The 23,890-nt window shown below is 42.5% G+C and overlaps 1 protein-coding gene and 1 long non-coding RNA gene across 2 annotated transcripts in view; one reads left to right on the top strand and one right to left on the bottom strand.

Moving 5' to 3' along the window:
• CNTNAP2 (contactin associated protein 2) overlaps positions 1-23,890 on the top strand; it is a 2,010,562-nt gene that overhangs the window by 1,914,674 nt on the left and 71,998 nt on the right. The gene's annotated exons all lie outside the window — the stretch shown is intronic.
• LOC311600918 overlaps positions 18,802-23,890 on the bottom strand; it is a 47,761-nt gene continuing 42,672 nt past the window's right edge. The window contains exons 4-5 of the long non-coding RNA XR_014780411.1: positions 19,243-19,694; positions 18,802-18,935 (exon numbers count right to left, since the gene is read on the bottom strand). This is a non-coding gene — a long non-coding RNA (uncharacterized lncRNA). The remainder of the gene's footprint in view (positions 18,936-19,242; positions 19,695-23,890) is intronic.

The following is a 23,890-nucleotide window of genomic DNA, read 5'->3' as shown; positions in this document are numbered from 1 at the left end:
ATATTCTAGGAGATCCCTGAGAGCGGCCTTACTTTTTTAGAAAGAAGTGAAAATTTTAGAAACATATTTCCTTCTCTCTAGAATATATAAAGAGATTCAGTAACATGTGTGACACTCCTGTAGAGAACTCAATGGCACTAAGTATGTTCGACTTGCTTGTACCACTATCTTTATCTATCTCCGTCAACTTGCAAAAAGAAAGCATTATTAAAACTTCCATCAATGGACACATGATCGTATCTATTCATAGCGCTGTTGCTATAAATGTAGACCATGAGTGTACCCATAACAAAAAAAAATACTTCCATACTTGTATGTGCACTGGCAAAATATCGGTGACATTTAAAGGCTATCTTCATGTAAACTAAATCACAGGATGGGTAGTCTTTTTTGTTTCTCTCTTTGATAAGACAGAGGGCCAAGGTACCAATCACCACTGACTGTAGGGGCTTCCTCTGAACGGTGCCTATGTAGAACATGCTGTGCTCAGTGGGGCTTGGGAGGCTTGGAGGATGGAGAGCTGGCCCAGTGAGTATAGGCGCTTGTTACACAAAATGAATGAGTGATCAGATGCCCTGAACCACAGTGGAAGGACAGAGCCAGCTCCACAAAGTTGTCCTCTGACCTCCATAATACATACACTGTGGCACAGTACCCCCCCCACACACACACACACAACATCCATGTACACACACTATCACACACACACAATAATAAATACTTCTTTCAGAAAGGCCATGGGTTTGTTCAGCACAAGTCCATATTCATAGCAACCACGTTTGTTCACAGGGGTTCAAAATAGAAACAATCATGTGCCCGTTGATGGAAGATTCAACGGCATCTTCTTCTTGCAAGTTAATGGAGATAAAGATGAAGGTACAAACAAGCATAAATATGCTTAATGCCCCTGAGATGTCCATTAACATGGTTAAATGACATATTGATATACTTTTAAGTCACTATAAGCAAGACATTTCCCTCCTCTGGCCTTCAGTAGCACCAGCTGAGGAACAGGCATGTTGGAAAAGGTAACTCTGGGGATACCTTCAGCTCTGCAAGTCTGTGCAACTGAGATGCTCCCTCCAGCCTCTCAGAGCGTCTCTTCAAGTTAGAGAGATGAGGTGCACGCATGCGAAGGTAACGACGATGCCAGTTAATATTTCAAGTAGCCAGTTAGTGATCAAAAGGAATAGCAGCATCCCACTCATCAGCTTTGAAGACATAACTGCACAATCTCACCTGCAAACAAATCAGACTTGGGGGAGGTTCAAGCTATAAAAATGGTCTTGACAAAGGTGGGCAGGTATCCATACAGCAGGAGACTTAAATCAGTCTGGTGATGTGGGGAGGTTCTGGTGCTAAAGCATTGTGGGAAAATACTGATGGAGACCCATAGAAAGTCCTAAGATGCTGTGGATAAAGGAGGACTGCAGTTGAGCTGGGATCATGTGGGCATTAGCCAAGTGGCCCTGGGCCATCATTTGGATCTCAGTGTCTTCTGCACAACCCAGGAGCCTCTTGTTTCCAAAATCAGCATTCAGCCCAGCTAACCTTGCTATCTATACTCAGAAGCATCAAGGCACTGCTTAAACCTATGTGGGAGTCGCTGCTGCCAAGGGCCATGCTGGATGTTAAGACTTCAGCTGGAGCCACCCTACGACATGTCCTCGTGAAGTTTCCTCTCTCGGTCTCAGTAGTTTGCTCATCTCTCATGCCACGAGATGTTCAAAGGATATTAAAGGGGATGTTAAAATCTCCCTCGCTGGAATATCATGGATTAAAATGGAACAGTTTCCAGCAGCAAGACAAGTCAAGAGAATACCAGCAAACCGTAGGTGTGGGCTACGTTTGAAGACGTACAAAGTCCTGAACTTGACTGAGGAGGAGCAGAATAAAATGGAAAGTTCAAGCCTGCGCTCAAGAATTACATGAAGATCAAAACTCAGACTGTCAGGCTGTTGCCTCCTCACGCCTCACCCTGCCCCATTTTAGCTCCCAACGCTGCTCTGCTTTCCAGCCATTGCTCCTGTGCCCATCCAATGCCCTGCCCCATGGCCTCTGAGCACCTTGAAACATAGAATAAATATTTCCACATCTGAGACTTAACTTCCTCCTGAGAATAGACTTTCCCCTGAGGCCCATAGACAGGGAGGAGTTTCATCCTCCAGGCAGGGAACAGAATGTAAAGTGAAATATTTCTACTTTCTCAGGACTTCCCCCAAGTGAATCCTCACTCAATTATAAAATAGCTCCTTTGGAGATTTGTGACAGCTGCAGCTGACCGTTCTACCTGCCCTTGCCACGGTCACACTTTTCTAATCATTCGCTACAGTTTCTGAGGACTTTGAAACCTATTCACAATCTTTCCTCTACTCCACAATGCCCCAATTGGGACAATTCCTTCAAAGTAGCCCAGCTCAGCCTTTTCGTGCCCGGACTCTCCTCTCCCATCTTGCTAGCTCACACTTCTCCCATTCCATTCAGCCCTGGATCCCTGTTGTCCCTCATGCCATCTGCCTGTTCTCGAAACAACACAAACTACAAGAAACTCCCTAGTCATTTCTCACCGGTGGTGGTCCCCACTAAGTCCTCAGGTTGGAGGACCCTTGTTCTCACCCATCTTCCCCAGCATCCCCTCAATTATTTCCTCCACACCCTGCATCCCTGTGGACTGTTTGCCCTTAGATGAGACATGTCAGAGTTTCTCTCCAGACACAATCTATTTATAATTGCTGCCTCTCCGCCCCTCATACACTAGCATTCAATGCTCCTTTGTCCCTAAGCGCTTTTAGTCCTCTCTACCCTCTACAATATTTCCTTTCCTCCATCACTGGACTAAACTGTCCCTCACTACCATCCCATCTTTGACTCCAAAAATGACTTTATCGCCACTGAACCAAATGGGCCCCAGTTTTCCTTCCTGTCTCTCTACAGCACAACTAGAGATGACTAGAACCTGATTGGCTCCTTCAGGAGGCATCACCTGTGTGAACAGTGGTTGGAATTCAGTCTCTCTTAAGAGCCTCTTCTCCTTGATCTTCTCTGGTACTTCATCTCCACAGCTGCCCTTCCTAGTCTCTGTCTAGCACTGTCCTTCCTCCACCCATGCTGAGAGTCTGCCGTGACCATAGGCTCTCCCTTAGGTAGGGCTTCCTTTCCTTCCTGCCCCAGAGCGACACAACCCCTGGGAAGTCACATCCACCAATGGTTACAGCCATCTTCTGCCCTCCACAACACTGGACACCCCTCAGTCCTCACTTCCTAAGGCTCACCTCTTGCCTGCTAGCCTGGAAGGCCTCCTTGAGTAATATAAGTAAGGAGGCCCTTTGTAGCAAGATGGAATGGAATTTTAATGCAGCTTATGATTTTCGTATGTTCTGTAAGCCTGGGCAAGTCTCTTAGCTTCTCCAAGTTTGCAGTTCCTAAGCGGTTTATTAAGACGAGGATAATAAAACACATCACACTGGAATGCTGTAAGGATCAGAGGAATAATATGGTATAGTACAACATGCATAGTGGCTCCTTGACAAATTTTTTTTCTGTCCTTCTGAGTTTTGCATGGTTCTGTACGTGTTCTAGAGCTATCTTCATCATTACTTGACCTATGATGCCAGCCAGATGTATCTCAGCAAAAACCCTGATCTTGGCTTTTTTTAGGTGGCTCTAATGCATATCCCTCTAAACACTGATGCCAAGAGACTACAGTATTTACTCAACCTCATGTGTCATCACTATGCCCTTGGAAGAACCATTTGCATGTTCGTAACATTGTTTACAAATTCTTCCTGACTTAATATAGATATGAATTTTGTGAAATATTAGACTCACCCATGAATGAACAAGTTGTGTGATGGGAAATGCTAGGCCAAGGTCATTCTACCCATTAATTGTAACACGCTAAAGCCAGTGAGCTGATCTCTTGGTGGGCTGTCCTCCACTTGGGCAAGCCTGTAATTTACATCAGAATTCCTTGATTAGAGTTCAAATTCCACAGCTAGCCATAACGTTTGGTTGAAAATCCCAATCTCTAGAGTATAGTCCATTCCGGCTACTATAACAACATACTATGTCTTGGGTGACTAACAATCAGAATTCATTTCTAACAAACAGAAATTCATTTCTCCCATTTCTTTAGGCCAGGAAGTCCAAAATCAAAGTAACTGGTAGTTCAGTATCTGGTGAGGGCTCAGTGTCTCATAGATGATGCTTTCTTATGTAGCGTCCTCTGGTGGAAGGGTTGAAGAATCTCCGATCCTCTTCCGTAAAGACTCCTACCCCCTAAATAAGAGGGGTTTGATCGCCTCCACAAGGCTGCACCTGATGCTGTGGACTAAGTGTTCAACATATGAACTCTGGGGAAATACAGCCCTTCAGAGAAACCAGGCCATCTTGCCTAGCCATAATCTGTGGAACTTCAAAAATGATCTATGTTCATCCCGCCCCCATCCTGTACCTCAACTCTGAAGTAGAAAACCTATCTCCCTTTTTCTTACCCATCTAAACAGAGCTGCCCCAGATGCCAGTCTTCACGTCAGAGTCTGTCTCCTTCCCTGTCCACCATTAACTCCTACAGCACATGGTCTTTGACAGTTTGATGGGAACGTATCATGTCTGCCCAGGACCTGTCATCCTAACCATTTTTGCATCATCCACAGGAGTTCACACAGAGGAGGAGGCACAATAATTAGAAATAGATTTGGAGTCTGTAGAGAAACTCTGACATGTTACTCCCCAAAAGGAAAGGTTGATTGTGGTAGCTACACAATAAACCTACTTACTAAATGCTTAAGTGGTACAGCCAAACAGAGTAGTAGGTGGACAGCCAATACAGGGTGAGCACTGGAAGAAAGAATGTCCTCATCAAGAGCCAGGAGAGCTGGCCAGCTAACTCATCCTGCTTCCACAAGCACAAGAACCCCTCTGGGCCTATAAAGCTCCGGTAATTGGCAGTCCTGCAACTTAGATTTCTGCTGAGTCTGGTCATAAATATTAACCTGAGAATATAATAGTGAAAGTGGCGCCTTGTTTTCACATCCCAACCCCAAGAACAGCAATATTATTTGCCATCACATCTGCAGTATAATATTAATATATTATCAGATGTTCTGCATATTTTTAAAGGCACATTTTCCGGAAAGTGTTCCTTACCGTTTTCCTTAAAGTGGTGGCTAGAAACTGACCTTTAGGGGTTGCTCGGACGTTGTCTAAAGAGTTACTAAATTGGAAACCTATTTAATGGCTAAGGCAGCCTACTTTCAGATTAATTATGGATGGCCTGCCATGTCAAGGTTATATGAGGAAGGAAGTGTGTCACCAGCTTTGATCAATGGGTGGAATGGGAGTCTCGGCTACTTCCTAATGAAATAAGCAAACCGAGGCCTGAAGAAAATTGGACATCAGTTTTAGTTGAGTAAAATAAAATCCGCTTAGCTAACATGGTGTTGTGGACTGCTATGGACTCTCCAGCCACAGCTCCCTACACACAGTACAGAGGGGCCACTTAGAAACTGTGCTTGCCTTTAGGCCTTCTGTCTTACCACAATCAAAAACTAAAAGGCAAGAAGGAGGAAAGATGGCTCAAAGAAGGTTAGTGTGAACAAATTGTCAAAAAAAAAAATCAAGAGACATAAAAGAACAGAGAATTTTTTCATTAATTAATTTATTTACTTCACATCTAGATGGATCACAGCTTCCCCCTCCTTCCTCTCCTCCCAGACCCTTTCTCTCACCTCCCCTCCCCCCCCCCCCCAGCCCCTAGCCCTTTCTCCTCAGAAAAGGAGAGGCCTCCCATGGATATCAACTCACCTTGGCATACCAAGTTGCATCTTCTCCTGTGGAGGCTAGACAAGGAGCCCAGTTAGGGGAAAGGGACCCAAAGGCAGGCAATGCAGTCAGAGACAGCCCCTGCTCCTGCTGTTAGAAGTCCCACATGCAGACCAAGCTGCACATCTGTTACAAATGGGTAGAGGGTCTAGGTCTGTCCCATGCTGTCTGGTTGGTGGTTCAGTCTCTGTGAGCCCCTGAGTTCCAGGTTAGTTGATTCTGTAGGTTTTTCTTGCGGCATCCTTGACCTCTCTGGGTCTTCAGTCCTCCCTTCCTCTCTTCCATGATTTCCCTATGCTCAGCCTAATATGTGGGTGTGGGTCTCTGCATCTGTTTTCATCAGTTCCTGGGGGAAGCTTCTCTGATGACAGTTATGCTAGACTCTTGTAGCAAGTATAACAGAATATCATTAATAGTGTCAGGGGTAAGCTCTCTCTTATGGCATGGGTCTCAGTTGGTCCAGTCATTGGTTGGCCATTCCCTAAATTTCTGCTCAGTATTTACCCGTGTACATCTTTTAGGGAGGAAATTTTGTGGCTGGGTTGATGTCCCCATCCCTCCATTGACAGTCTTGCCTGGTTACAGGAGATGGCTGGTTCAGGTTCTAAATCCACCATTGCTAGGAGTCTTAGCTAGAGTCACCCTCATAGATTCCTGGGAGTTTCCATTGTCCTGGGTTTCTAGCTTATTCCAGAGATGCCCCTCACCCCACCAATCCCAATCCTCTCTCCCACTGTCCTTCTCACACTTGATCCCTCCTGTTCTTCTCCCATCCCATCTCCCACACAGGTCCCTCCATCCATCCACCCCTGGTGTCTATTCTATTTCTGATTCTCAGTGAGAGTCAAGCATCCTTACTTGGGCCCTCCTTGCTACTTAGCTTCTTTGAGCCTGTGGATTGTAATTTGGTTGTCCTAAATTTTATGGCTAATATCCACTTATAAGTGAGTACATGCCATGTTTACCTTTCTGAGTGTGGGTTACCTCACTCAGGATGGTCTTTTTTAGTTCAAATTTCATGATTTGCTTGTTTTTAAATGTACCACATTTTCTTTAACAATTCTTAGGTTTAGGGCCATTTAGATTGTGTCCAGTTTCTGGCTATTATGAATAAAGCTATTAAAAACATAGTTGAGCAAGTGTCCTTGTGGTATGGAGTAGCTTCTTTTGGGTGTATACCCAGGAGTGGTATAGCTGGGTCTTGAGGTAGAATTATACCCAACTTTCTGAGAAGCTACCAAATTGATTTCCAAAGCTGTACAAGTTTGCACTCCCACCAACACTGGAGGAGTGTTCCCCTTGACCCACTTCCTCACCAGCTTGTGCTGTAGCTTGAGTTTTTTATCTTAGCCATTCTGAGGGGTATAAGAGTCATTTTGAATTGTATTTCCCTGATGACTAAGGATGTTGAACATTTCTTTAAGTGCTTCTCAGCCAGTAGATCCCTCTGTTAAGAATTCTCTGTTTAGCTCTGTACCCCATTTTTAATTGGGTTATTTTGTTTGTTGAGCTCTAATTTCTTGAGTTCTTTATATATTTCAGATATCAGTCTTCCGTGGAATGTAGGGTTGATAAAGATCTTTTCCCATTCTGTAGGCTGCAGTTTTGTCCTTTTGACAGTGTCCTTTACCTTACAGAAGCTTTTCAGTATCATGAGGTCCCATTTATTAATTGTTGCTCTTAGTGCCTGAGCTGTTGGCGTTCTGTTCAGGAAGTTGTCTCCTGTGCCAATGCATTCAAAGCTAGTCTTCTGTGCTAATTGTTCAAAGCTACTTTTACTTTTCTTCTGTGAGAAATAATGTATTGCATTTTGTTGAGGCCTTTGATCTACTTGGACTTAAGTTTTGTGCAGGGTGATAAATATAGATTTACTTGCATCCTTCCACTTACACCAGGAAGATTTGTTAAAGATGCTTTCTTTTTTCCATTGTATAGTTTTGGCTTCTTTGTTAAAAATTAAGTGTCTGTAGGTAGAATCGATTTGATTCCATTGATCAACCTGTCTGTTTCTATGCCAGTACCATGAAGCTTTTATTACTATTGCTCTATAGGTAAATTTGAGATCAGGGATTGTGATTCCTCCAGAAGCTCTTTTATTGTACAGGATTGTTTTAGCTATTCTGGGTTTTTTATTTTTCCATATGAAGTTGAGTATTGTTCTTTTGAGGTCTGTAAAGAAATGTGTTGGAATTTTCATGGGAATTGTGTTGAATTTGTAGATTGTTTTTGGTAAGATGGCCATTTTTACTATGTAAATTCTACCAATCCATGAACATGGGACATCTTTCCATGTTCTGATATCTTCTTCAGTTTCTTTCTTCAAAGACTTGAAGTTCTTGTCACTTTCACTTGCTTGCTTAGAGTTACAGCAAGATATCTTATGTTATTTGTGATTTGTGAAGGCTGTAGTTTCCCTAATTTTTTCTCACCCCATTTATTATTTGTGTTGTTTTGTTTGTTTGGATGTTTGTTTGTTTTTGTTTTTCAAGGTAGGGTTTCTCTGTCTTGGACTCACTTTGTAGACCAGGCTGGCCTCAAAATCACAGAGATCCACTGCCTCTCACTCCTCCTCAAGTGCTGGGGTCACAGGCACGCACTACTGTGCCTGGCCCATTTATCATTTGTATAAAAGAGAGCTACTGTTTTGCCTTGTTTTGTTTGTTTAGTTAATTTTGTATCCAGTCACTTTGCTGAAGGTATTTATCAACTGTAAGAATTCTCTGTAGACTTTTTGGGGTCACTTATATATACTATCATATCATCTGTAAATAGTAATACTTTGACTTCTTCCTTTCCAAATTGCATTCCCTTGGTCTCCTTTAGTTGTCTCTATTGCTTTATTGCTCTAGATAGAACTTCAAGTACTATTTTAAACAGATATGAAGAGAGTAGACAGTTTTGTCTTGTCACTGATTCTGGTATAATTGCTTTAAGGTTCTCTCCATTTAATTTGATGTTGGCTATCAGCTTGTTGTACATTGCCTTTATTGTATTTAGGTATGTCCCTCGTATCGCTGCTCTCTACAAGACTTTTATCATGAAGTGGTGTTGGATTTTGTCAAAGACTTTTTCAGCATCTAATGAGATGATCATGTGGGTTTGTTTTCTTTCAATTTGTTTATGTGGTAGCTTACATTTATGGGTTTTTCATATGTTCCACCATCCATGCATCCCTGAGATGAAGCCTACTTGATCATGGTGGATGGTCTTGATATGTTCTTGGATTTGATTTGTGAGTATTTTATTGAGTATTTTTGCACCAATGCTCATAAGGGAAATTGGTCTGAAATTCTCTTTTTTGTTGTTGTTGTGTCTTTGTGTGGTTTAGGTATCAGGGTGACTGTGACCTCATAGAATGAGTTTAGTAATGTTCCTTCCTTTCTATTTTGTGGAATTGTTGGAGGAATATTGATATTAGCTCTTCTTTGAAAGTCTGGTAGAATTCTGAGCTAAAACCATCTGACACTGAGCTTTTTTTGGTTGGGAGACTTTTGGTGACTGCTTCTATTTCTTGAGGAGTGATAGGTCTATTTAAATAGTTTGCCTGATCTTGATTTAACTTTGATAAGTGGTATCTATAAAGGATGTCCATTTCCTTCAGATTTTCCAGCTTTGTGGAGTACATGTTTTTGAAGTAAGACCTAATGATTCTTTAGATTTTCTCAGTGTCTGTTGTTATGTCCCCCTTTTCATTTCTGATCTTGTTAATTTGGGTACCATCTATCTGCCTTTTACTTAGTTTGGCTAGGAGTTTGTCAGTCTTGCTGATTTTCTCAAAGAATCAGCTCTTGGTTTAATTGATTCTTTGTATTGTTCTCTTTGCTTCTATTTATTGATTTCAGCCCTGAGTTCATTTCCTGCCATCTACTCCTTTTGGGTGTGTTTGCTTCTTTTTGTTCTAGAGCTTTCAGGAGTACTGTTAAGTAATTAGTATGAGATTTCACTAATTTCTTTTTATTTTTTTCGAGACAAGGTTTCTCTGTGTAACCTTGGCTTCCTAGACTTGATTTGTAGACCAGTCTGGCCTCAAATTCACAGAGATCTTCCTGCCTCTGCCTCCCTGAGTGCTGGGATTACAGATGTGTACCACTGCATCTGACTAATTTCTCTATGAAGGCACTTAGTACTATGAAGTTTTCTCTTAGCACTGTTTTCATTGTGTCCCATAGGTTTGGGTATGTTGTGTATTCATTTTCATTGAATTCTAGAAAGTCTTTAATAATTTCTTTCTTTATTTCATCTTTTACCCAGTGGTCATTGAGTAGAGCACTGTTCAGTTTCCATGGTTTTTTTGGCTTTCTGTTGTTTCTGTTGTTGTTGAAGTCCAGCTTTAATCCATGGTAGTCTGATCAGAGACAGGGGGGCTATTTCTATCTCCTTGTCCCTGTTGAGATTTGATTTGTGAGTGAATATATGTTCTATTTTTGAGAAAGTTCCATGAGATGCTGAGAGGAAGGTATATTCTTTTGTGTTTGGGTAAAATGTTCTGTAGATGTCTGTTAGGTTCATTTGATTCATATATCTGTTTGTTTCATTGTTTCTCTGTTTAGTTTCTGTCTGGATGACCTGTCCATTGGTGAGACTGGGTGTTAAAGTTTCCTACTACTAATGTGTGGGATTCAATGATGTGAAATTTAAGCTTTAGTAATGTTTCTTTTACATATGTGGGTGCTCTTGTATTTGGGACAGCTATATAAACATTTGCAGGTATTCAGAATTGAGATACCATCTTGGTGGACTTTTTCTTTGATGGGTATGAAATGTTCTTCCCCATCTTTTTTTGATTAATTTTGGTTGAAAACCTATTTTATTAGATATTAGAATGGCTACTCCAGCTTCTTTCTTGGGTCCATTTGCTTGAAAAATGTTTTGCTAGCCCTTTACTCTGAGATAATGCCTATCTTTAATGCTGAGGTGTATTTCTTATATTCAGCAGAATGATGGATCCTGTTTTTGTATCCAGTCCCTTAGACTGAGTCTTTTTATTGGGGAACTGAGTCCATTGATATTGAGATATGTTAAGGACTAATGATTTTGATGGTGGTGGTGGTGGTGGTGGTGGTGGTGGTGGTGGTGGTGGTGGTGGTACTGTGTGTGTGTGCCTCCCTTATTTAGGTTTTACTGGTGTGGAATTATTTATTTCCTGTGGAGGTTTTGGGGGTATAGTTAACCTCCTTGAGTTGGAGTTTTCCCTCTAGTATCTTCTACATGGCTTGATTTGTGGCTAGGTACTGTTTAAATTTGGTTTCATCATGGAATATCTTATTTTCTCCATCCATGATGATTGAAAGTTTTGCTGGATATAGTAGTCTAGGCTGACATCCGTGGTCTCTTAGAGACTACAAGACATCTTCTCAGGCACTTCTAGCCTTAGGGTCTCTATTGAGAAGTCAGGTGTAATTCTGATAGGTCTGCCTTTATATGTTACTTGCCCTTTTTCCCTTGCAGCTTTTAATATTCTTTGTTCTGTACATTTAGTGTTTTGACTATATGTAGCCAGAGGATTTTCTTTTCTTGTTTAGTCTATTTGATGTTCCTATAGGCATCTTGTATGTTTACAAGCATCTCTTTCTTTTAGTTGGAGAAAGTTTCTTCAAATTTTGTTGAAAATATTTTCTAGGCCTTGGAGCTGGGACTCTTCACCTTCTTCTATTCCTATTATTCTCAGGTTTGGTCTATTCTTAGGTTTGGTATTTTCATAATGCCCCAGATTTCCTGGATGTTTTGAGTCAGAAACTTCTTACACTTAACATTTTCTTTGACCAATATATCCATTCCTTATATTGTACCTTATATTCGTGAGATTCTCTCTTCCATCTCTTGTATTTTGTTGGTGATGCTTGTGTCTGTAGTTCCTGTTTTCTTACCAAGGTTTTCCATCTCCAGGATTTCCTCAGTTTGTGTTCTCTTTATTGCTTCTATTTCCATTTTCAGATCTTGAATGGTTTTATTCATTTCCTTCACCTGTTTGATTGTATTTCCTATTTTGTTTCTGTTTTTTGTTTTGGTTTGGTTTGGTTTGGTTGGTTTTTCAAGACAGGGTTTCTCTGTGTAGCCTTGGATGTCCTTTGTCGACTAGACTGTCCTCGAACTCACAAAGATCCACCTGCTTCTAGCTCCAGTGTTAGGAATAAAGGTATGTGCCACCATGCCCAGATTTTCCTGTATTTCTTTAAGAGATTATTCATTTCCTCTTTAAAGGCCTCTATCATCTTCATAAGCTTGGATTTAAGGTCACCTTGTGCTTCAGCTGAGTTAGGATGTTCAGAGCTTGCTGTAGTAGGATAGCTGGGCTCTGGTAGTGCCATATTTCCCTGACTATTGTTTGTGTTCTTATGCTGGTCACTGACCATCTGGGTTCTGTGGGTATTATAGCTTCTGATGCTGATTTCTGGGTTTTATCTTTGTTGGGTGGGTGGGGTTTTTTTTGTTTCCCCCACCCCCTGGTTTCTGTTCCTCTTCTGACCTTAGTGGCCTAGGGTTATAGTGATCAGCCAGTCTTCAGGTCCAGTTGGGTGTCTCCATTGGGATTTTTGTGGCCTGTGTGGATTCCTCCAAGAACTAACTACCTCTGTAGTCCCACTTCTCTGGCAGTCTGTGTGATTGACTTTGGTTAGATCAGGTTGCAGTGCCCATCTCTGTGACTTTATGCATAATAGTAATAGGTGAACTATATGGTAGAAAGACATTTGGGTTTTTTGTACAGGTTTTTAAACTTTCTTTTTATTTATTTATTCTTGTTTTGTTTGTTGAAGTTCTAATCATTGAATCCAGAGTCTTATGCATGCTAGACAAATACTTTACTGGGGAGCTACATCCCCAGCCCTGTTTTTTACTTTCCATAGAGGTAATCATTCCTGCTTCATTTTCTACAAAATATATGAAATAAAACCATAATTATTTCTCAACTTTTAAAATCTTCACTTAATGTACATCATGCATACATGACAGTCTCTCCCTTCCCTTTTCCTGGCAACATCATCCTAGACCATTCTGACTGGAGGAGCCACTGTGGTCCCTGTATCTATGTTGGCATATATTTCTTGACCTCTGGATCATGTGAGCACTGTCTTTCCTATGCCCGTGATATTTTCTTTCTAGGTTCTTAAATGGACCCTTTTTTGTGGGTTCCTGAGAAGGAGAGCATGGCAATAGTTTTCCCTTACTCTGAGCTGAGATGAGGAGGAGTATGGAGCACACGAGTGTAAATCGCTATCCTTCACAGTCTTGAAGGGCATGTTCCATTGTTAGTAGCATTGCTCTGTCCAACTTCAAGGCCATTCCAACCCTAGATCTTCACTCAATATAGTGTTCCTCTCTCTGAACGTTTTTAAAGCCTCATATTCTTCCCCATCTTCTGAAATTTCAAGATTATTATTTGATGTGAGTCTGCTTGGCACTGGATCATTTTAATGAGCTTTCACCTTAGAGCACCGACCTCCATAGCTCTCTGACATTTCTTTGAGTTGATTTTGGGGGTCAATTACTTTATTCTCTACTTTGCTCTCTTCCCAGGACCTACACTGTGGAGATGGCAAGCCTCTTGCACTGACTCTGATTTCCTATGCTTGTTCTCGTTTGTTCAGTTTTCTTGTCTGTGTTTCCTCAGACTTCTAAGCCATGGCCTCAGATTTGCATTTTGAAAATCCCCTTTGATTTTTTTTTTTTTGTTATAACCTGAGTCTCCAAGAAGCTCTGTTTCTGCTGTTTGAATAGTCCTCTGTTGTTTCGTGTTTTGTAGTCTTGGCATGCTGCTGATTAGAAAGTATTTGTGATGTGTTTGGTTTCTTTTCTAATTTAATTAGTTCTTCAGTGCTAGAGATCAAATCCAGGACCCTACATATTTGCTCACTGATCTGCTAAGATTCCAGCCTTAGTGACGGTTTTCTTCCAACTGTCTTCTCTCTGCTCAGCCTCACTTTGCTTCACGTAGCTCTCTGCTTTGTGTTTGTTTATAAAACTGTATGTACCTGTTTGGCTCTTGCCTTCTTCTCTGTTTCAGAAGTGTCCTCTAGTGTCTGGTGGCCCGCATGTAACAGTGAGTCACTAAAGCTAGGACTACAAACACTCTGAACACAAATGGAGCTCCACTGCCTAATGTTCCAACTAGACAGGCCTTGACGGCAACCAGACTGGGATTTTTCTTGCTGAACAAAAGCCCTAGTAAAGCATTTTCCTACTCTCTTGACTGCAGGGTACGCAGCCAGCTGCCATTTTTCTATAAGCTAGGGAGAAGAAATGTTATTAATTGACTAACAGTATTTTTAAATGGTTAAACGAGTTATCAAAAATGAATTTCATGTTTTAAAGTTATGTGCCTTTTCTTTCTCCCATAGTGAATTTTCTTCATGCTTCAGGATGGAACCTTAGGAAAGAGCATAAGATCACATACAGTTGTGTGTGCATTATATGCCAAAGGGTTATACCTAATTATGTGTAAATAATTGCAAAATTCATGCAGAGTCAATGCAAAAAAATTGGAGTATCTTTTTTTAAAAGGTATAAGAGAGTCTTTAAATTTCCCATATTTTCAGCATTGATAACTGACAGCTTGATCCATATTGCACATATATAGCAAACTAATATACCTACGTGTTTGGGTTTATTTCAAATTACCATCTTAAATAGATCCAATTTTTAAGGATTTATATGTGTGTGTGTGTGTGTGTGTGTGTGTGTGTGTGTGTGTCGCTCTGCCTTTCAGTAGCTTACATTCACTCCCATATGCAGCCATCACATACAGCTCACTTTTCAGTGAACCATGCTTGACTGCACAGCATTGTTTCTGTGACTTTAGGCTATAAGTTGGGAAAACATTTTATTTGACCTGAAACCTGCAGTCGAGGTATAAATGTTGTCAATTTCCTGGTTATATGATGGAATTGTAACAATAACAAGTAATCAGAAAATTCATGCATTTTATTTATTTCAGAGTTTAAACTGGCCAGTTCTTTTTCCAGACAAATGAGCTTTGGTAAAACACCATTCTTAAAAACGTTAGGTGGATCTTTTGTGAATCCTACTTTGCCTGTAACCAGGGCAAATTAAGTATAGAGTTTCATATATAAGAGCCTGTGATTAGGGCAAAGGTATTATTTCAACAACATACAGCTTCTGAAAGCAAAACACAAGCCAAAATACATTCATGTTTCAGAGCTGTGCTTTCATTGAACAAACATGCGCTGAGATCCTGCTTCTCCCCTGACACAGTACTTGCTAGTCCCTCCAGAGCATCCATCTTAAGGCAAGAAGAAAATACACTGTTTGCAGGTAAAGAAGAGAATTAAATATAAGATAAGACCATAGCAGAAACTTGACCAGTGCCATGAATAAGGGTTAGAGAGTAAAGATTTTGATCCATGTGGAAACACTGATATTAGAAACAGGAAGGAAGCTGGCCCTTACACTGCAGAAGAACTGGGTCAAAGTTCAAGCATAACCAGCTGCAAAGACAATCCCTCCTACCAGGCCTCACAATTGATACCAGAGTCCTCGATAGAATTCAGTGTGATGTCTTCAATGAGGATGTAGGGATTTCAGAAGCAGAAAACTAAGTAGGCACAGACAATGCCCACACAGAGTCTACTATAAAGATTTTTATGGGGTTTTCCTAAAGAAAACCCTTGTCTGCTTTCCTAGACCCCACAAAGTCCAATATGGACAAAAGCCTGTTCTAGGAGGAAGGTTAAGAGGTGGCGACAGTGACAGCTCTGAGAACAGGCGATATCTGTGTAGTAAACAACAGAGCAGATAAACTAGAAGCCTCTTGTGAGATTAATTTCATTTCTCCAAGGAAACAGGGAGCCTAAGTAGCTTTGGAGACACCAATGGATATGTTGTTAAAACTTCATCAAGAAAAAAGCAATTCTGAAACAAACGAAAATTAAAGACAGCGCTATCTCTGCCCAAATGGAAGCCTGAGGTTAGGGTATTTAATGAGATTACGTTTGCCTTCTAATGGAGAAACCATTTATCTGGAATAGTTCTGCCCCATTTGGCAGCCCTGTATTTTTTTTTCTGAAGCCACAAAAGGGCCATTAAAGGGCCCCATTGATCCCAGTAAAATCAAATGATAGTAGATACCTTCTCTGCACAGGAGGGAAAAGGCAGCAATTATAGCAGCATGGTGTGAGGCTCCTGATGAGGGACCCGTTGAAAATAAGAGTGAGTCTTCCAGAGGTAAAGTGCGGCCCTGCCACAGATCTTTATGTCACAGCAACATTAGAGGCCACTGGAGACTTGCAGCCCCTAGCACCGCCAGTGCACTTTTGCTATAAGAATAAATAAAGTATTGGTCCTCCTAATCACATTTCTAAATCACATCTCCAGGGATGACATGAGTATTTCACTGGCAGGGCTTGGGATGCTATTTCAGTCAGTGAGACCTTCCTCTTAGGACTCATCTTCTGGGAGGCAGCTGCAATGCCCCTCTTCTGAGAGTCAGGCACCTGTGGGAGGGGCCTGAGGACCCATACAGCTTCCTAGTGACTATCCGTTCACATTCCACACTCACGAAGCTCTCAGGAATGTGCCCACTGCAGTGGCATATCCCTGCTGTCACAGGCTGATGGCTTTACTTAGCCTTCCCCGTTCTCGCTTCATTAGCAGTGTGAGTGTTCACACCCTTCAGCGTGAGGATGGCGGTGGGCGCTAATGAACATGGCCCATCTGTGTCGCTCCTGTGATTTTTTCTTTCTCCTACTGCATCTAGTGATCAGCAGGAAAACAAGGGGAGAGTTACTCTCTGGAGGCATCAAAAGCAGAAATCAAACTGGGCATGGGTCCAATTGTTCAGTGGCTCTGGAGGGGCTCAGGGCCTTCCTGGATCAGTTTGAGTTTTCTTCCTAAGTGTCTGGACACTTACCCACCCCCACCCCCACAAAGTCCCACTTACCCAACATCATTCAAACTAGGCTTGTTTTGACAAGGCAGATGGCATGGCTCATAGATTGGAGAAATACAATTAAGGTTTGCAGATTGGCTTCGTGGTATGAATGGGTAATTATCTGTCTTCTTTCCATTAAGATTTAAAGCCTCACCCAGATTCTCCATCCCTCACCCCACTCCTGAGTTTGAGCCTCCATAATATTACAAGAGGGCCGTATCATGAGAGAACAAAGAAATGCATTGCCCTCTTTCTCTGGAACAGAATAATGGTCAAGAAAAAAATTAAAAAGATAAAATCTGTCTCCCAGTGACTCTGTTTACTCAAGCTGACATACACTTTCTAGTGTAACCAGGGCACTAGGAAAAGAGTTCACTCTATAAGCTCTTCAGAGAGGGTTGTCTGAACAAGTTCTCAACAGAGTGGTGCTTTTTGATTGCATTGTAAGCTATCATTTCAAGAACTTATGGCCTTAGATAATATTTATCAATGTAGGGAATTTACCAACGAGTGTAGAGGCTGATGAAGTGGATATTAACACAGATTAAAAGCATATTGATTAAATTGACTTTGTACTCAATATTATACTACCTAGCAACAATGCACGTGACACATGCCCTGTATGTCCTTCGTGTTTCGTTAAGACTTGTATACTCTTTGTGTCAAAATAGATTACGGCCCTTACTTGTGTTCTTATCATGAAAAGGGAAATTATTATAATTTGGCAATGCAAAATAGGAACAGCATCAAAACCCTGTCCTAGTGTCTCCAGTGTTCCTCCTGCTGTCTCATTAGCGGCATCCTTTACTGACAGCTGCAGATGCAACTCGGTGGCCAGGCATTTGCCTAGCACATGTGAGAGCCTGGGTTTCACCCCAGCACCACAAGTAAATAAGTCATAGAGCCTCATGAGTGCTGTGCTCTTGTGATCTATATTTAAGTTTATATGTTGCTGTTTTCTTCTGGAGATGATGGCCACCTTGCATCTGCATTACAGGTACTGACTGTGTACCTCTTTTTTTTTTTTTTAATGCTTTCCAACTTTTTGTTTTGATGGGTTTTGTGTGTCATATTTCTCTGTATGATTCTCATGCTTTTTCTTTCTTTCTTTTTGTTGAGAGAGAGAGAGAGAGAGAGAGAGAGAGAGAGAGAGAGAGAGAGAGAGAGGTTTCTTTTTCCTTTGGCTCTGGACCATAGGTAGAGGCAGTGCTAGAACCAGAGTAGAGATCTCAGATGAAACATATTGTTTGGGTCCTCCCATCTGCCACACCTAGGCCCTACCACCACACCTGTGCTTGTTAGTGCCCACCATAACAAAGGCAAATCTGGTATGCTGTCACTCAAGCATTTACAGCCAGAATGAGACATATGCAATGGCTAATTTAATATCCACTGGAACACAAGAAGGGCTTGTGCAATTTTCTCATTAGATTTTGCTGCCTTTGGTTGTACTGTAAGCTATCAATTGTCAGTCAGGGTAGGCCATGCATCAATAAAATTCTCCTAACAAAAAGCACCTAGCCAGAGAGACCAGAAGACCACTTTCAGAAAGTTTGCCATGCAGTTGTTTCCTCTCAGCCAAAATATTCCCTGTTGGAGGGAGCAGGGAGGTTTTTAAGACACAGAAAACCTGCAGTAGCTCAGAAAGTTGCAAGATTCCGCAAGGCTTTCACAAGGTTAAAGAGCAGTAAGGAACTGCCAGGTGAGGAGGCTCCCTTTGGCGAGGTGGCCTGTAGGTCATACAGAAGTTTCCGGATGTCGCCTTCATGAGACAGTTCCCATGCTGGGTGTGTTTCCAGCCACCCAGCTACCTTGCAGGTGACCTCTCACCTATGTCCTGTAAGTAACTCCAGTAAACCTGTTGGCTCCCCGAGCTAGCTCTGGAAGGACACTGCTCTATAGTCTGCCCTCAGTGCTCGATCTGGGATGACAGACACCTGCTCATGTCTTTCCACGAAAAGTCACACTGCACAGTGAGAAACAGCACTGAGCCGCTAGTGCAACTACAAAAGGAGCCTGTGAAGGAGAGCAGTGGGGTAAAATTGGATAGAGGCATGGCATCTTAATACTTTTCTTTTTTCCATGACAAAATACCTAATATAACAGCTTTTTATTGAAAGTAATTTTTTTCCATACAATATATTCTGATAAGAGTTTCCCCTCTCTCATCTCCTCCCTGATCCTTTCCACCTAACCACCTTTCCAAGTCCATGCTTTCTTCTTGTCTCTAGAAAACAGAGTTTAAAAAAAAAAAGAATAAAAACAAACAACAAAAAAAGAAACAGCATGAGAAACACACAGATACGCATATGCACACACATAAAACCCATTTTTTAAAAAAAAATGAAAACCATACTATGTAAGCGAAAGACCCCTAAGGGGGGAAAAAACAAACAGAGCATTATGAAAAAAAATTTTTCAAAAATACCACACTGAGTTCATTTTGTGTTGGCTCTCTATAGTTGGGTTCCGGGCCTGCCCTTAAATGTGGTTTGTTTATCCAGTGAGACGCCACTGGAGAAAACTACTTTTACCTTTGTGAGAAATTGACACTTGGAGATAGCTTCTGGGTTAGTGGGGGGAAGCTCTTGTCCACTTGCCTTCTAACCGCTGGGACCCCATCTGCCTTGGACCTGTGCAGCCCCCGTGCATGCTGCCATAGTCTCTGTGAGTTCAGTGCTGCAGGGGCCTTGTTTCCTGGGTGTCCTTTATCCCCACGGGCTTGTACAATTTTTTTTGTGTGTCTCTTCCACATAGCTCCTTGAGTCCTGAGGGGAAGGGTGTTTAATTGGAGACATTCCATTTGGAACTGAGCGTTCCAAGGTCCCTCACTGCGCATTGTCTAGTCGTGGGTGTCCGTATTGGCCTCCATCTCCTTCAGGAGGAAGTCTCTTTGATGATGGCTTAGTGAGAAACTGCACAGTTGTCCAGAACAGTCTTCAGGAAGCTGAGAGTACAGCAATCAGAGGCTGGTGGAAGGGAGATGCTGTGAAGGAGAGGAGTAGAGGTTCTCGAAGAGGATTTTTCCATACAGCATATCATCACGGTCAAATATATTAAACATGATTAGCTGTCAACAGACCTCAATTATCCCTCAATTAAAGGATCCAAAATAGCTCTGCAGAGCACAGCAGGGCTTATGCATAAGTAAGGCTCATCCTTCCCAACTAAGGAATAGCATCTCCTGACAGGCAGCCATGGTTCAAGGGTTCACGGGTTTATGTGATCTCCCGCGTCTGCAAGCTGTCTGAGTTCTCTCTGGAAGCTCTGAGAAGAAACTCCCTCATACCTCATTCCAGGCTATGCAATAAAAGGAGGCAGAGAGAGAAAACAAATGTGTGGTCTTCCCTGAACCACAGTGAATCCGAGCCAAGCTCCTGCAGAAGCACTGTGACTTCTTGGTATTCGGGGGCGGGGGGGGGGGTGGCCATCAAAAACGAAGACCATAGCCTCGACTCATCTGTGGATGAGTCATTACTATCACATCGGACTCTGCGAAATCACCTCCTCCTCCCTCTCCTCCTCCTCCTCCCCCCCCTCCTCCTCCTCTGGTGTATGTGAGGGAGATGGGTTAGACCTACCAAGGACCCACACATCCTCTAGTAACTTACTGTCTGAGGCTGTTCCAGGAGTAGAAATGGCCTCTACTTCCTTTCGCCTTTGGGATTCTTTACTGCATTGCTCCAGCTCAAAGACTTTCACCCTTCAATGCATAAGACTAACCCTAGAGAACTTGAAGCAGTGCACAGAGGGAGGACCAGATGCCCGAAGACGAAGAGAGCTTCCTTCAATAGGCATCACGTATCCATGTGTCCACACCTGTTGTAAAGTTCTCGGGGAAATTATGGCGTGCAGCCATGATAAGAACAGTCACACTGCTCCCATGAGTCTGACCCTGTCTTTAAGGTGCTTTGGACGAGTGAGCTTAGAGCTCCACACTGTCCTTCAGGGACCTTTTCCCACCATGCAAAATGAGTTGGATGTAGGTGCTGCCAATGCTTGAACCATGTATGGTCTTTACGTTCTTTGGCAGAACATAAATTCTGTTCATATGTTTGTTTCCTGCCCCTGAACTGTCTGCACCACCATCTTGCTCTCCAATTCTGTAGATCAAGACCCCTTTGGGATCAAATGACCTTTTCACAGGGGTCACCTAAGGCCATTGGAAAACACAAATATTTACATTATGGTTCATAAAAATAGCCAAGTTATAGTTATGGAGTAGCAATGAAAATAATTTTATGGTTGGTTGTTGCCACAACATGATAGAACTATATTAAATGGTCACAGTGTTAGGATGGTGAAGAGCCACTGTTTTAAGAGTCAGGTGTTCCCTGTGGCCATGGTACACTCAGTGCTGAGGGGGAAGATTATGTCTCTCACCAATCTTGCTATATGTAACCTAGCCGTCCGTCCCCTGCTTGCGTTAGGTGAAGGAAGCATTGTCATAGAAAAGAATGAGATCTCAGAATAGCCTTCCCTCTTGCAGGTGTGCTTAGCCTGTGAGCTGCATATCCCCCCAGGACAGCTACAAATGCAACCCAACACATCTATAGACCACAACACAAAGTCACCATAGCAAACGGTTGGATACCTCTGGGCTGCTGTGGGCCCATGGGCAACAGGGCTGGCCTGCATGTGACTGTCCTCACAGACACCTTGTTGATGCTCACTCTCTACCTTGTTTTAATTAGCTACCCAACAGGAAACAGCCTATCGACTGTTGCCTATAGGAATCCATGGAGAGGCATTTTAACACTTCAGAATTCCACTTAAAGGCGTGAGGATTTCTCCCTGGGTTTTGACAACGGTGTGCCTGCAGCCTTCTCTTGGCATTCTCCATTTCAAACATCCTCGCTGAGTTAGTTCCTATTATCACCACGTAATTAGAGAATAAAACTATAAAATGATACTTAACATGCCTTCTTCAGTAAATCTCTGTAATAAATTGCCTCATTGTTCCCCAGCCTGTCAAATCATATCTCTGCAAACAGAAAAAGATGCACACTGCACTCGAATGTTTAGAAGCTGAGTCCCAGGTGTTACCACTATTCCAAGCCCTAAAGGGGCATATGCGTCTCTTAGAACTGGCATTAAGCTAGAGTCTCACTGTGTTTGTTTTTGTTTGGCAAATGGCATCTAACCTATGTAGAACATTCTGTGTGTATTGCTTTCGGCTTCTACTGTCTGTGATGGTCAGCTTTCCATCTCATAATAAAATAGCTAACATAACTTGTAAAAGGAAAGGGTTTACTGCAACTCAGAGTTTGAGATTCTTGTCCTAGATCCAATGGACCGCTTGCTTTGGGCCTCTGGTGGGTATGCTACATGACATTGGCTAGGAACAAGTACTGGAGTCAACTGCTTACTTGATGGACAGGACCCAAAACAGAAAGGAGATATACTAAGGTCCTTTAAGAGCAACCTCCAATGGACTAAGGACCTCCCACAAATCCTGCCTCCTAATGATTCTACCAACCCTCACTGGAACTACCCTGGGGATCAAGCCTGTATCATATGGACCTTTGAGAACTCATATCCAAATCACAGCAACCTTAGAAACTCAGAGATCCACTCGCATTTCCACTTCTCCTAGAGACCTCACTGCAAACACAGGTATAGAGTTTAAGTGTAAAAGACCTGTTTGAGATATTTTACTCCTGTTTTTTTTTTTATGACACCCCCAGGACGCTTGGACTGTTATGATAGATTGGCATGCCTAACAACACCCTAAGATAGAGTACAAGTGTGGAACTAAACAAAAGTCCACCCAAAAGGAAAAAAGGAAGAATTGGTCGCTGAGACTACTACAGCACAAGTCAGCCACCATCCATTATGCCTGTCAAAAAACCAAAGGCAAGTTCTATAGAAAGAATAAGAAGCCTTCAGATGAGCCCACATGAAAAGTTGTGGACATGGGGCAGCTGGAGATAACCAAATGGAAACCCAGTGCCCCATGTTGATGGTTTAAGTAGTATACTGGGCTTTCTCTGGTTCATGTGAAGTTGGGAACAGGGACATCATTTAAGGAATCTGGTACTTATTAACAAAGTCCTAATCATTCTGCTGATGCCTGTGATCTGTCTGTTGACCATTGTGAATCTAACCACTCAATATTTAGTAGATCTTGAGCTATGGGGATCATTTTCCAGGGGTTGGATAGCAAAGACAGAATTGAGGTACACAGCAATCATGTCTACCAAGGGCTGGGCACCTGGCTTGGGGTTGCTTTCTCTAGAAATGCCCAATGGAAATGAATTTGATCCATTTCTCCAAATGCATTCTTGAGGCTACTTGAGTAAGGCTCGCCCTGGAACCACTGTTCTCAGCTCTCTGATCCAGGGCCCTTGGGGCACAGGTTCTAAGTTAGGAGTCCCTGTTGTTTCTGAAAAGTGACTGTGTTATTGCCTAGTCGTTTGTATAAGTTGCACTCCATTTTTATATGGCCTAAGTTGGAAGAGAGGAAGGGAGACCCTGAAGGAGGACCACAAGCTTTAAGAACACGCCTGAAAGAAAGTCGGGGGGCTGCCAGGAAGCCTGCAGATGGTTCAAGCACCCACCTGGTGACAAGCACTAGATCCTCCTCCACTGTTGGAATGGAGAACAGCGGGGAAGTGGTGCAGGCCGTGAGTTATGGTGCTGTCAGGAGATTGGAAAGGTCTGAAAGATGGCCCTAGGATTCAAGAGTTGGAAATCCAGGCCATACTGGCCACCGGGGAGAACTGGAAGATAATTTTCAGACAGGTCCACGAGCTGGGGGATGTAGGTGCTATTTTTTTTTTAATCTACTTCATTTTGGTTCTTGAATCTACCACCTTCTTCACCCCAATCCCTTTCAACACCCAGCACCAGGTAGGAGAGACAGGTTAGTAGTGAGAGAGGGGGCATTGAGATCTTTTTTTTAACTACTTCCTGCTGATTGGGGCCATTGGGTTCCTTGTGGGCAAGTCCAACGTTCATCTCATCAGGCTATCTCCAACTTCTTCTTGTCTCTTTTCTTTCGACCACTTGACAAACCAGCAACAGCAGCAACTGGAGCAGGAACCAGAGGAGGAACAGCCATGCCTCTTCTCTTTGGGCTCTGGTCTTTTGATATAATCTCCCAGGCCCCAGAATTAAACTATCTTCAGCTGGCAGAATCATGCCCCTGCCAGAGCCCTCAGGAGGCAAACAGTCTGCTGC

The sequence above is a fragment of the Acomys minous genome (assembly GCF_964271855.1).
Source record: "Acomys minous genome assembly, chromosome: 6".
In the NCBI taxonomy this organism is placed as follows: Eukaryota; Metazoa; Chordata; class Mammalia; order Rodentia; family Muridae; genus Acomys; species Acomys minous.
This window is presented reverse-complemented; position numbering and strand designations above follow the sequence as displayed.